Genomic DNA, 12448 nt, shown 5'->3' with positions numbered 1-12448 from the left:
AGGTAGAACTTGAAGGAGGTTGATAGGAATGCATGAATGGATTACAGGGAAAACTTGTGGGAAGATAGGATTGCTCTGTGAGTACGCATTTACACAAAAGACTAAAATACCACCATCTATACTAAGGACATATGGACACTAATGCCATGTATAGAGGGCTCCAGAATGCATCTGAACTACAAGTGACCAAGGACAGGCAACAAATAATACAGCACAAACACAAGAAAACCTGCTGATGCTGGCAATCCAAGCAACACACACAAAATGCTGGAGGAACTCTCAGCAGGCCAAGTAGCATCTGTGGAAAAGAGTAAACAGTCGATGTTTTGGGCTGAGACTCTTCATCAGGACTGGGAAAAAAAAATGAGAAGTCAGAGCAGTGGGGGGGGAGGAAGAAAGGAAGAAGTACAAGGTAGTAGGTGATAGATATTTTCATTTCTTGATAAACCTGGTTGAACTTCAAGGAGGAACACAGAAAGAGAATGGAACCAGAATTGCATCAGTGTTTACCAACAGACTTGCAAGGAGTTCAAAAGGTAAAACCACACAGAATCACCTGCTCTGAATTAGCCAAAGAAGTTTAAAAGTAACTAAATTTACACCAAGAAAATGGAAAAATTGAGAAATTTATTGCAAAGTTTTTTCCTGGTTGGATAAGTGATCTATAATTAAATTAACAGAAGTTAACTGTGCCTGTTATATAGAGTTAGGACAATAACTGCACACAGAAGGCAATTTGGAAGGTAATTACTCTCATGGACCAGCCAAGTAAATGCCTTGTCTATTCACTGTAATTCACTTCTATGCAAAATAATCAGATTAGCATATAGAATATCCCAGAGGACAATATGTGAATATAAAACAAAATTCTGCCCCATGCAGTTTTTCAAAGCTATAAACATTTTCTTTTCAGATCAATTCCCCAAGTTACTTCAGAAAACTCCCAATCTCCACCTCATGATCAAAAGTGATATATGCGAATATGATAAACCCTCTCTGCACGCTGTTCAGAACCAACCTGCTACAGATGCATGTTAGGGCAGATCTTATGCAAAACCATTGTAACTTGAGAACCAAAGATAAATAGCAAGGATGAAAGACATCCAAGCAGAGTCATGAATAAATCATGATAGGGGAGATTTCATGACAATAATCATGGGAGATTTCACTATGAAGGTAGATTGGGAAAATCAGATTTGGTGCTGGATTCCAAGAGAGGGAATTTGTAAAATGGCCAGGAGTTGGCTTGTTAGAGCAATTTGTGGTTGAACCCACTAGGAGAAAAGCAATTCTGGATTGGGTGTTATGAGCTAGATTTGATGAGGGAGCTTAAGGAACAAGACCCCTTAGGAGGCAGTGATCACAATATGATAGAATTCACTATGCAATTTCAGAGGGGTAAGCTAAAGTCAGATGTATCAGTATTACATTGGAGTAAAGAGAATTAGAGGCATGAGAGAAGAGCTGGCCAAAGTTGATTGGAAAGCAACACACATCAAATTTGCTGGTGAACGCAGCAGGCCAGGCAGCATCTCTAGGAAGAGGTACAGTCGACGTTTCAGGCCGAGACCCTTCGTCAGGACTAACTGAAGAAAGGGCTAGTAAGAGATTTGAAAGTTGGAGGGGGAGGGGGAGATCCAAAATGAAAAGCAGAAGACAGGAGGGGGAGGGATGGAGCCAAGTGCTGGACAGGTGATTGGCAAAAGGGATATGAGAGGATCATGGGACAGGTGGCCCAGGGAGAAGGAAAAGGTGGGGGGGGGGGGACCCCAGAGGATGGGCAAGGGGTATAGTCAGAGGGACAGAGGGAGAAAAAAAGAGAGAGAAAGAATGTGTGTATATAAACAACGGATGGGGTACGAGGGGGAGGTGGGCATTAGCGGAAGTTAGAGAAGTCAATGTTCATGCCAATGTTGATTGGAAGGGGACACCAGCTGGGATGACGGCAGAACAGAGAGCAGGTATGTCTGGGAGAAATTATCAAGGTGCAGGAAAGATACATCCCTAAGATGAAGATGCAACATTGGCTGATAAGGGTTTTAAAGAGAGCATAAAAGCAAAAGAGCGGGCATATAATACAGCAAATATCAGGGGGAAGTTAGATTGGGAAACTTTTAAAAAACGACAGAGAGATAAGAAGAGAAAAGATGAAATATGAAGATATGCTAACCAATATAAAAGATACCAAAACTTTTTTTCCAGATACATAAAGAGAAAAAGAGAAACAAAATTGGATATTTGACTGTTGGAAAACAGCACCGGAGAGGTAGCAGATGAACTTACTAAGTATTTTACGTTAGTCATCATTGTGGAAGACACGAGCAGTATGCCAGAAATTCAAGCGTGTCGGGGGCAGAAGGGAATGTAGAAAGTGCTTGAAAAGCTGAAATATCTGAAGGTAGAAAGGTCAGCTTGGCCAGGTGGACTATGCCCCAGGGTTCTGAAAGAGGTAGCTGAAGAGATTGTGGGGGCATTAGTAATGATCTTTCAAGAATCACCAGATTCTGGAAAGGTTCCAGAGGACCTATCTACCTTCAGACATTTCAGCTTTCCAAGCACCTTCTATACTCTCTTCTGTCCTGACACGCTTGAATTTCTAGCATACTGCTAGTGTCTTCCACAATGAAAACTAATGCAAAATACTAATTAAGTTTGACTGCCACCTTTCCGATGTCAGTTTCCAACAGTCCAATATCCACTCTTGCTTCTCTTTTACTCTTTATATATCTGAAAAAAAAATGGCACATGTTACTCCACTCTTTAGAAGAGGGAAAGCAGAAGAAAGGAAATTATAGGTTAGTTAGCCTGACTTCAGTGGTTGAAAAGATGTTGGATTCCACAATTAAGGATGAGGTTTTTGGGGACTTAGAGCATGTGATTAAATAGGTCTATGTCAGCATGGTTTCCTCAAGAAGAAATCTTGCCTGAAAAATCTGTTGGAATTCTTTGACGAAATAGCAGGCAGGATAGGCAAAGGAGAGTCAGTGGACATTTCTTACTTGAAACCTCTACTTTGACAAGGTGCCACACATGAGGCTGCTTAACAACCACAGAGCCCATGGTATTACAGGAGAGATTCTAGCAGACTAGATACCACACCTGGGGCACAATAGAGAAGATGGCTATGGAGGACCTTGGCTGCTGCCCTAAATGCCAGCACTGTTACAGGCATTTGATGATGATGACGACAATTAGCATGGATGGAAGATTGGCTGACTGGCAGGAAGCAAAGGGTGGGAATAAAGGGGGACTTTTCTGGATGGTTGCAGTGATTAGTGGTGTACCGCAGGGGGTCGGCATTGGTACCACTTATTTACAACTTATATCTCAATGATTTGGATAAGGGAATTGATGGCTTTGTGGCCAACTTGGCAGACGATACGAATATTTGTGGAAGGGCAGGTAGTGTTGAGGAAACAGAAGGACTTAGACCAGTGGTTCTCAAAGCAGAGGGAGTTTCTAAGGGGGTGCTTGGTAGCAAAAGGGGGCGGCTGAGAGATTACAGGCTTAATTTTAAAAATGAATTATTATAAGCATTTGATCCTCAGTGCCTCCAAATTGATTACAATGATCACGTAACCACTTCATCTCTTAAGACTGTGCTCGGTGCAATATATATGTTGAAAAGCAATGTGACTCTTCTGTAATTGGCGCAAGAAATCTGGACTGAAAACGTCATGTTATTTCCAGGTCTGGCCCGCGCATTATTGACATTATTGACTCTAATCACGCAGATTTAGGGTATGGTGTTCAATGAGGTAAAGTTCAGAATCTGCCCTTTTGAATGGACTTAACATTTCTCTAGCCCACAGCCCGAGATATTGCTGTCCCACTTTGTGTACCTTTAGCCAGAAAGACAGGTTTTGCCTGAGTTGTGATGACATCTTAACCTTCTCCTTTATTGATCGCAGTGCTTGAGGTTGGACTTAATGATTGACTGTGGTCTCTAATCCATAACAAAAATGGCAGAAGCAGACGAAACAAAAAAGTGTCGAGTATCTGAAAAATCGAGTTATATCATACCAAGCACCAACAGCAGCCAATGTGTCTGTTATGTGAAAACACTTTTTCTTAAATGAAACAACGAAACCATCCAGACTCCTTGAACATTTGAAGAGAATACATACTAACAAAGCAAATAAGAACTTGGCTTATTTTCAGTCACTTTGTGAAAACTTTCAGAAACTGAAAACACTTAAAAGCATCACACATCAAAGTTGCTGGTGAACGCAGCAGGCCAGGCAGCATCTCTAGGAAGAGGTACAGTCGACGTTTCAGGCCGAGACCCTTCGTCAGGACTAACTGAAGGAAGAGCTGGTAAGAGATTTGAAAGTGGGAGGGGGAGGGGAAAGATCCAAAATGATAGCAGAAGACAGGAGGGGGAGGGATGGAGCCAAGTGCTGGACAGGTGATTGGCAAAGGGGATATGAGAGGATCATGGGACAGGAGGCCCATGGAGAAAGACAAGGTGGGGGAACCCAGAGGATGGGCAAGGGGTATAGTCAGAGGGACAGAGGGAGAAAAAGGAGAGTGAGAGAAAGAATGCATGTATAAAAATAAATACGGATGGGGTACGAGGGGGAGGTGGGGCATTAGCGGAAGTTAGAGAAGTCGATGTTCATGCCATCAGGTTGGAGGCTACCAGCGGAAGTTAGAGAAGTCGATGTTCGTGCCATCAGGTTGGAAACTACCCTCTCTAACTTTCGCTAATGCCCCACCTCCCCCTCGTACACCATCCGTTATTTATTTTTATACACACATTCTTTCTCTCACTCTCTTTTTTCTCCCTCTGTCCCTCTCACTAGACCCCTTGCCCATCCTCTGGGTTCCCCCCCCCCCACCCCCGTCTTTCTCCCCGGACCTCCTGTCCCATCATCCTCTCATATCCCCTTTGCCAATCACCTGTCCAGCTCTTGGCTCCATCCCTCCCCTTCCTGTCTTCTCCTATCATTTTGGATCTCCCCCTCCCCCTCCCACTTTCAAATCTCTTACTAATTCTTCCTTAAGTTAGTCCTAACGAAGGGTCTCGGCCTGAAACGTCGACTGTACCTCTTCCTAGAGATGCTGCCTGGCCTGCTGTGTTCACCAGCAACTTTGATGTGTGTTGCTTGAATTTCCAGCATCTGCAGAATTCCTGTTGTTTACACTTAAAAGCATGTTTGTCAGCACTTCACAACAAAACAGTGATGATTTGTGTGCTTCATGCAACATTTTGTTGCTTATTCGTAAATCTGGAAAGCCCAATACAATTGGAGAAGAACTGATTCTGCCAGCAGTAAGGGAGGTTCTGAGTGTGGTTTTGTAAAAGTCACCGCACCAAATAATTAAAAAGTGCTTTTTTTTTAAAAATCAAAACTGCAAAAGTTTATTTACAACACATAGACACAAGACAATCAATATTTACAAGACAGGAGCTACACTCAAATTACAATACAGTTACTACCGTTTATAAAACAGTCTATACCTCAGGGAGACCACCGCTAGCAGCTGCGACCATGTGTTCCCTCTTCAAGGACAACCAGCAATGGACGTATCCTCGGAAAGGGGCAGTCCTCCTGGGTATCGCCCTCCACCTTCTATCACCTAGACCCGTGAATGGCCATCTTGGCCAGGCCCAGGACCAAGCTCACCAGGAGATCCTCCTCACGCCCCGCCCCCTTCCGAACTGGGGGCCTGTAGGTGAGCAGCGTGGAACTAAAGGGCAGCCAGAGACTCAGTAGCAGCTCCCTGAGAAACTCAGCGGCTGCAACCTCTCACATTCCGTGTACCTGTGGCAAATCGACTCCTCCCCACTGCAGAATGGACAGCTGGATGGGGTGTCCGTGAACCTTCTCAGGAATCTGTTATACGAGACTGCCTGATGCAGCACCTTCTACCCCAGGTCCCCAATGCACAGTGACAATGTTGTTCAAAGGCAAACAGATTAAATATCTGAGAGTGTGGAAGACACATCGTGCAACGTACTTATGACAACAGAATTAGTTCTGCAGTTGGACGAGTCAACTTTTCCAAGCAACAAATCATAAAAGATGAAAGCATGGTTCAAGAGTTGACAGATATGAAGGGGGAGTCAATATTTTGGGTTGTTGAGAATTTTTTCAAAGAGAAGGACAACTCCTACTCCTCAGTCCAAATACTTCCTAACCAACAGACCCAAGATAGTCATGATGCACAACTGCTACTCCCTCCCCGTTATCCTCAACAAAGATGCTCCCCACGGTTTTGTACTGAGCCTATTGCTGTGCACTCTGCTCACACATGGCTGCACGAGCAATCACATTGTCAAGTTCACTGATAACACGACAGCGGCGGGGCTCATTACCAACAACAACGAGGAGGCCTACAGAGAGGAGGTAGAAAAAACTCAAGGCACAGTGCAAGACAAATAACCTATTCCTCAACGTCAATGAGACAAAGGAGATGGTTACCAACTTGCGGAGAACTTGTACCACTCAAACCACAACTTACATTGGCAGCACAGCAGTGGAAACTGCGAGCAGTTTCAAAGTCCTGGGAGTGTACATCTCACACACACTCTCATGGTCCCAAAACGCATCCTAAACAGTTGAGAAAGCTCACCAACACCTCTGTTTCTGAGGAGGCTGAAGAGACTGGACCTTGCACATCCATACTCACAGGAAGGCTCCACAATGGATTGTGAAAACTGTCCAGTGCATTTACAGCACCAGCCTACCCACTGTCAAAGACATTTACACAGTAAATTACCAAAAAAGGGCTGGTAACATCATGAAAGATCCCACCCACTTTACCCACGGACTGTTAGTCCCACTCCCATCAGGGAGAAGGCAACATATCATCCACGGCAGGACCACCAGACTCAAAAACTGTTATTTTCCCCAAGCAGTAAGGCTGATCAACACCTCCAATCACCAACTCCACCACTACTTTATTATTTCCTGTCAGTCACCTTATGTACAGCCCAGTATCACTTTATGGACACACAACCGATGTATATAAACTACCATATATATGTATTAGTGTTTACTGTGCTTTTTTATTATTACTGTGCTCTTTATCTTTTAAGGGGTTTTTTTGTGTTGCATCGAATCTGGGGTAAGAATTATTTTGTACTCCTTTACACATCTGTACAGGAAATGACATTTAACAATTTTGAATCTTCAATCAAAATTCTTCAGTAGTTTTTAATGTAATGGACAGAAAGGGAAAGGCGGTGTTCTGGGAGCCAAGGGGGCATTAACCTCAAAAAAGTTTGGGAACCACTGATTTAGACAGATTAGGAGAATGGGCAAAGAAGTTGCATGTAGCGTAGGGAAGTGTATGGTCATGCACTTTGGTAAGAGGAATAAGGTATTAACTATGTTCTGAATGGGGAGAAAATTCAATCATCAGTGGTGCAAAAAGACTTGAGAGTCCTCATGCAGGATTCCTTAAAGATTAACTTGCAGGTTGAGACAGTGGTAAGGAAAGCAAATGCAATATTAGCATTCATTTAGAGAGGACAAGAACAGAAAAGCAAAGATGTGATGCTGAGGCTTTATAAGGCACTGGTCAGATGCACTGGAGCATTGTGATCAGTTTTGAGTTCCTTATCTGAGAAAAGATGTGCTGGTATCGGAGAGGGTCCAGAAGTTCACGGGAATGATTCCAGGAATGAAGGGAGCAAATGAGGAGTGCTTGATGGCTCTGGGCCTGTACTCAACGCAGTTCAGAAGAATAAGGTGGGGGAAGGGAAGTCTTATTGAAACCTATCAAATACTGAAAGGACTAGACAGAGTGGATGTGTAGAGTTTGTTTCCTATAATAGGTGAGTCCAGGATCAGAGGGCATGGTCTCAGAATAGAGGAACATCCATTTAGCACTGAGATGAGGAGCAAGTTCTTTCGTCAGAGGGTAGTGAATCGGTGGAGTTCATTGCAACAGTCAGCTGTGGGGGCCAAGTCATTAGGTATATTTAAATAGGCCTTGATTAGTCAGGGCATAAAAGTTACGGGGAGAATGGGGTTGCGAGGGATAATAAATGGTGGAACAGGCTCGATGGCCCAAAGGGTCTAATTCTGCTCCTATGTCTAATGGTCTTATAGTCATATAATGGATTGCAGGGCAAAGTTAGTGGGGAGATAGGACTGCTTTATGAGTCTGCAGAGACACAAAGGGCTGAAATTCTGCTATCTATATTCCAAGGACAAATGTAAACTATCTCTATTTATTGCGGGCTCCAGAATCAATCTGAACTTCAAGAGATCAAAGACTCACAACAGACAAATGAGATTTCTTTTCTTGACAAATGGTTGAGAATCCAGCTTGCACGTAGACTAAGAGAACTGAACCAGAAACACATCCATACTTACCAATTAGTCATGCAATTAGTCATACTCATAGGGTATATGTGTAAATGTACCTTCAAGAACTTAAGTGCTCTGCATATAGTAGAATTAGATCATGTAGAAATGGAAATGTATCATCAGATAATGTAAAAATGGAAACAGGATTACTTAATTACATCTATTCCACAACTAAGGCTTGTGATAAGCACAGTACATTTAAGGTGTTCCTGTTGATTGAAGCAATAATAAATATGCTCCTCGATGCAGAGGCATAACAGTCACCCCCAGATGAAATGGAACAAAACAGCCTTGTGAATATTTGTGGGAAAAATCACTCAAGTTATGGAGAGCATCACGAGAAGATTGATGGGTTTGGCCGCTTTCCGCAGTTATAGATGGACTACGAGCATGCGTCAATGATCATGCAACAAGCCCCAGCAGAGCTGTTGTCTTGAACTTGAAGGGATCACTGCATTCAACAGCGTGGAGATTGGGAATCCACTCATGAACTGGCCACAACTGAGCTAACTGCTGGTCACATGGCCGTGGGGAGGTGCAAGTTGGTTGGGAGAGCCCCCTCATTTGACTGCTTCTGGGCCTGGCCAAGGTGAACGCTCTCAGGTTCAGGCACAGGTCGAAGCCCGAAGGTCGATCGGCAGTCCGGAAATCAAAAGCCCGATGGAGGAAGCCTGGAGGCCTATCCTAGGATTGGAGGACGGTCTGTGTGTGTGGTGGACGGGAGGGAGGAAAGGGGCTTGTTATGCTGTTTTTGCTTTTGGTGCTCGTTGTGTTATGGGTTGTTCTTCCAAGCATTATGGCATGCTAGGTTGGCACTGGAATTGTGTGGCGACTGCCCCCAGCACATTCTTACGTTGTGTTGGTTGTCAATACAAATAACACATTGCACTGTATGCTTTGATGTACATGTGACAACTAAGTCATTCTGAATTGGAATCTGCCAGCGGGCAGCCACTGGTTCCGCCTGAGCAGACCATTTCGCCCCTCTTGTAAGGATATGTCCACGCCCAGCATGCCTGGAGAGGGAGCACGAGATACCTACTAACTCCCTGAAGGCCTTCTGGGACTGGTGGGCAGCACTGAGGCTGTGGTACATCGTAAACAAGGAAGATAACGGTTTAATTTGAAGTTAATGTGAATTTTCCAAATATTCTGCTAAAAGTGATGTGACTACTGTAGGAACATAAATAAACCTTTTTAAAGAAAATTCTTCACTAACAAACACCAGCAGACCAAGGTCCAGCTCCATTTAGCAAGTTATGGGAAAAGATCAGTACGCAGTCACCTGGAACGATGAGAGAAAGTACAACCTCGGAAGACAGCGCGGTGGTCAGGCAATTTTCTTTACGAGACCTGATGTGCTGATCAAGGTGAAGGATTTAGAATCCCAGTCATTCCACACAAAAGCAGTCCCTTCACTCACTCGGTTCACGCTAACCTGAGGCCCTCTGTTGGTCAGCGTCGACCATAGATGCTGCGTCCCAGCTGTTGACGTCATACGCAAGTCAGGGCAGTACTATATGGCGAGACAGCTGTTGCACGTACAGCAGGCCCCCCTTCTCCACATGGCTGATGAATCCAAAGGAACTTCAGATACTGATACCAGTGGCACCGCAGGACTTGCCGGTCAGCGTTGAATATAGGGGCTCCTTATCCATATTTTTCCTTGAGGTTTACTCTCAAAGCCTTCCCCATGAGTGGGTGTAGCCACACAGCAGCAGAGGTTTGAGACCAGAATTTTCCTTCTCCGAGATGAGCTGCCAACCACGGCTGACAATCCCCAACTGCCTGATCCTAACCATCATGTATGACATCTACGAACCCCATTTACCGGCCTGTTATGCCCTGGCGATTCCAACGCTCATCTTACACATTGTTTGTATCATGACAGCAGTCATGTGGAAGATGTTGATTAAAAGAGGTTAACACAAGGTTGAGAAACAGATCTGCAAAGCAAAATTACAAGGTACCAAGGCATTATGGTTAGTGTAACACTGTACCCTACCATTGACCAGGGTTCAGTTCCTGCCACAATCTGAAAGGAGTTGGTACATTCTCCCGGTTACTGTGTGGGTTTCCTGCGGGTGCTCCGGTTTCCTCCCACAGTCCAAAGAGGTACCAGTTAATTTGGTCATCATAAAATTTGTTCTTTGATTAGGCTAGAGATAAATGGGTGAGTCACCAAGCAGTGCAGCTCGCTGGACCAGAAGGGCCTCTTTTGCACTGTATCTATAAATATAAATAAATATATAATCAAATAAAATAAAATAAAATGAGGTCAGAGAACTACAGAGCTGAGGTGTCCAAGAGGGGGATGAAGTTCAGAGGCAGTGGGGTATCACCCATTAGACAATGCCCTGACAGTGCTTGAACGGTCTGAAGGAGACACTTCTCAGCAAGTTCAAGCCCACAGCTCTGCTGCTACAAGAGCCTATCAACAACACGAGAAGCAAAAGGCTCAGCACAAGGCCCTATAGCAACACGATACCCTACTGAAACTGGCAAAGATAATGCTGATGGAAAAGATGAGACTACACAAACTCTGGAGAAGAGACAACAGTGCCAACAAGGCTATTGTTAATTATAGAATTACTTAACAACCCAAATCCTGCTCAGACTCAGTCTACAGCTATAAGAAAGCTCTGCATTGTAGTGAGAAGCAGTTCCAAAACTCTGAGTATCCAATGAGGGATCTCCAAGCATGGATTTACAAAGGTTGACCCAGTACAGGGTTAGCATTAGCCAGAGTGCAAAAGGATGAATTGAAAACAATCAGGCCTTGGGGAAGATTCAGAAAGGCACAGAGGAGACAACTTCGTTGCATCAAAAGTAACTTCAACAAAAGAAACTGTCTAGTTTCTACAAAAAGTCAGAATGCTGAAGCATGGAGAGCATAAAGAGCAACCACACAGACTTTTACAACTAACTTAATTGTATCCAATCAAATATCAAATATAATTGGATCACCTCTAGTAATTATTCCACACATTAATCCTTGTCATAAATGGCAAAATCTGCAATACAATTTGAAGATAACTATGTTGATCCACTACAATTATTAGTGCCAAGATTGGACATTGCATAGATGGTAAGTACAGCTTGTTGTGAAGAGTTTGTATAATAAAGAGAACCAACAAATTTACTATTGGTTAAAGTTGCCCAAAATTTGATGCAAAGAGTCAAGCCATAAATGTCAATTATTAATGGTTGTGTTATTAAGGGTTCTAAAAGAGGTAGCTGAAGAAATTGTGGAAGCATAGGGAATGATTTTTTAAGAAACACTAGATTTTGGAATGGTTCCGGACGACTGGAGCATTGCAAATGTCACTCCACTCTTTAAGAAGGCAGGGAGGCACAAGAACGTAAATTATACACCAGTTAGTCTGACTTCAGTAGCTGACAAAACGTTGGAGTCTATTATTAAGGATGAGGTTTCAGGGTACTTGACGGCACATGATAAAATGGACAAAAGTCAGCAAAGTCAGTTTACTTAGTCGGAATTCTTGCCTGACAAACCTGTTGGAATTTCTTTGAGGAAATAACAGACAAAGGAGAACCAGTGGATGCTGTTCACTTGGATTTTCAGAAGGCCTTTGACAAGGTGCCACATGTGACAAGAGCCCATGGTATGACAGGAAAGATAAGAGCATGGATAGAAGATTGGCTGACTGACAGGAGGCAAACAGTGAGAATAATGGGGGACTTTTCTGGATGGGCAAAGAAGTGGCAGATGGAATGTAGTGTAGGGAAGTGTATAATCATACACTTAGGTAGAAGGAATAAAGGCATAGACTATTTTCTACACAGGGAGAAAATTCAAAAATCAGAGTTGCAAAGGGACTTGGGAGGCCCAGTGCAGGATTCCCTGAAGTTTAACTTGCAGGTTGTGTAGTGGGAAAGAAGGTAAATGCAATGTTAGCAATCATTTTGAGAGGGCTACAATACAAGAGCAAGAATGTAATACTGAGTCTTTAAAAGGTACTGGTCAAGCCACACTTGGAGTATTGTGAGCAGTTTTAGGCCCATTATCTAAGAAAAAATGTACTGGCATTGGAGGGAGTTCAGAGGAGGTTCATAAAAATGAAAGGTTCCTAGAATGAAAGGTTTAATGTAAAAGGAGTGTT

At 43.5% G+C, this 12448-nt stretch overlaps 1 protein-coding gene across 1 annotated transcript in view; it reads right to left on the bottom strand.

Moving 5' to 3' along the window:
• Positions 1-12448, bottom strand: part of tmx4 (thioredoxin-related transmembrane protein 4) — a 91697-nt gene that overhangs the window by 77991 nt on the left and 1258 nt on the right. The gene's annotated exons all lie outside the window — the stretch shown is intronic.

This window comes from Mobula birostris, chromosome 8, assembly GCF_030028105.1.
Source record: "Mobula birostris isolate sMobBir1 chromosome 8, sMobBir1.hap1, whole genome shotgun sequence".
Taxonomy (NCBI): Eukaryota; Metazoa; Chordata; class Chondrichthyes; order Myliobatiformes; family Myliobatidae; genus Mobula; species Mobula birostris.
Note: the sequence above shows the minus strand (reverse complement) of the source record. Positions and strands in the feature narration are given on the sequence as shown.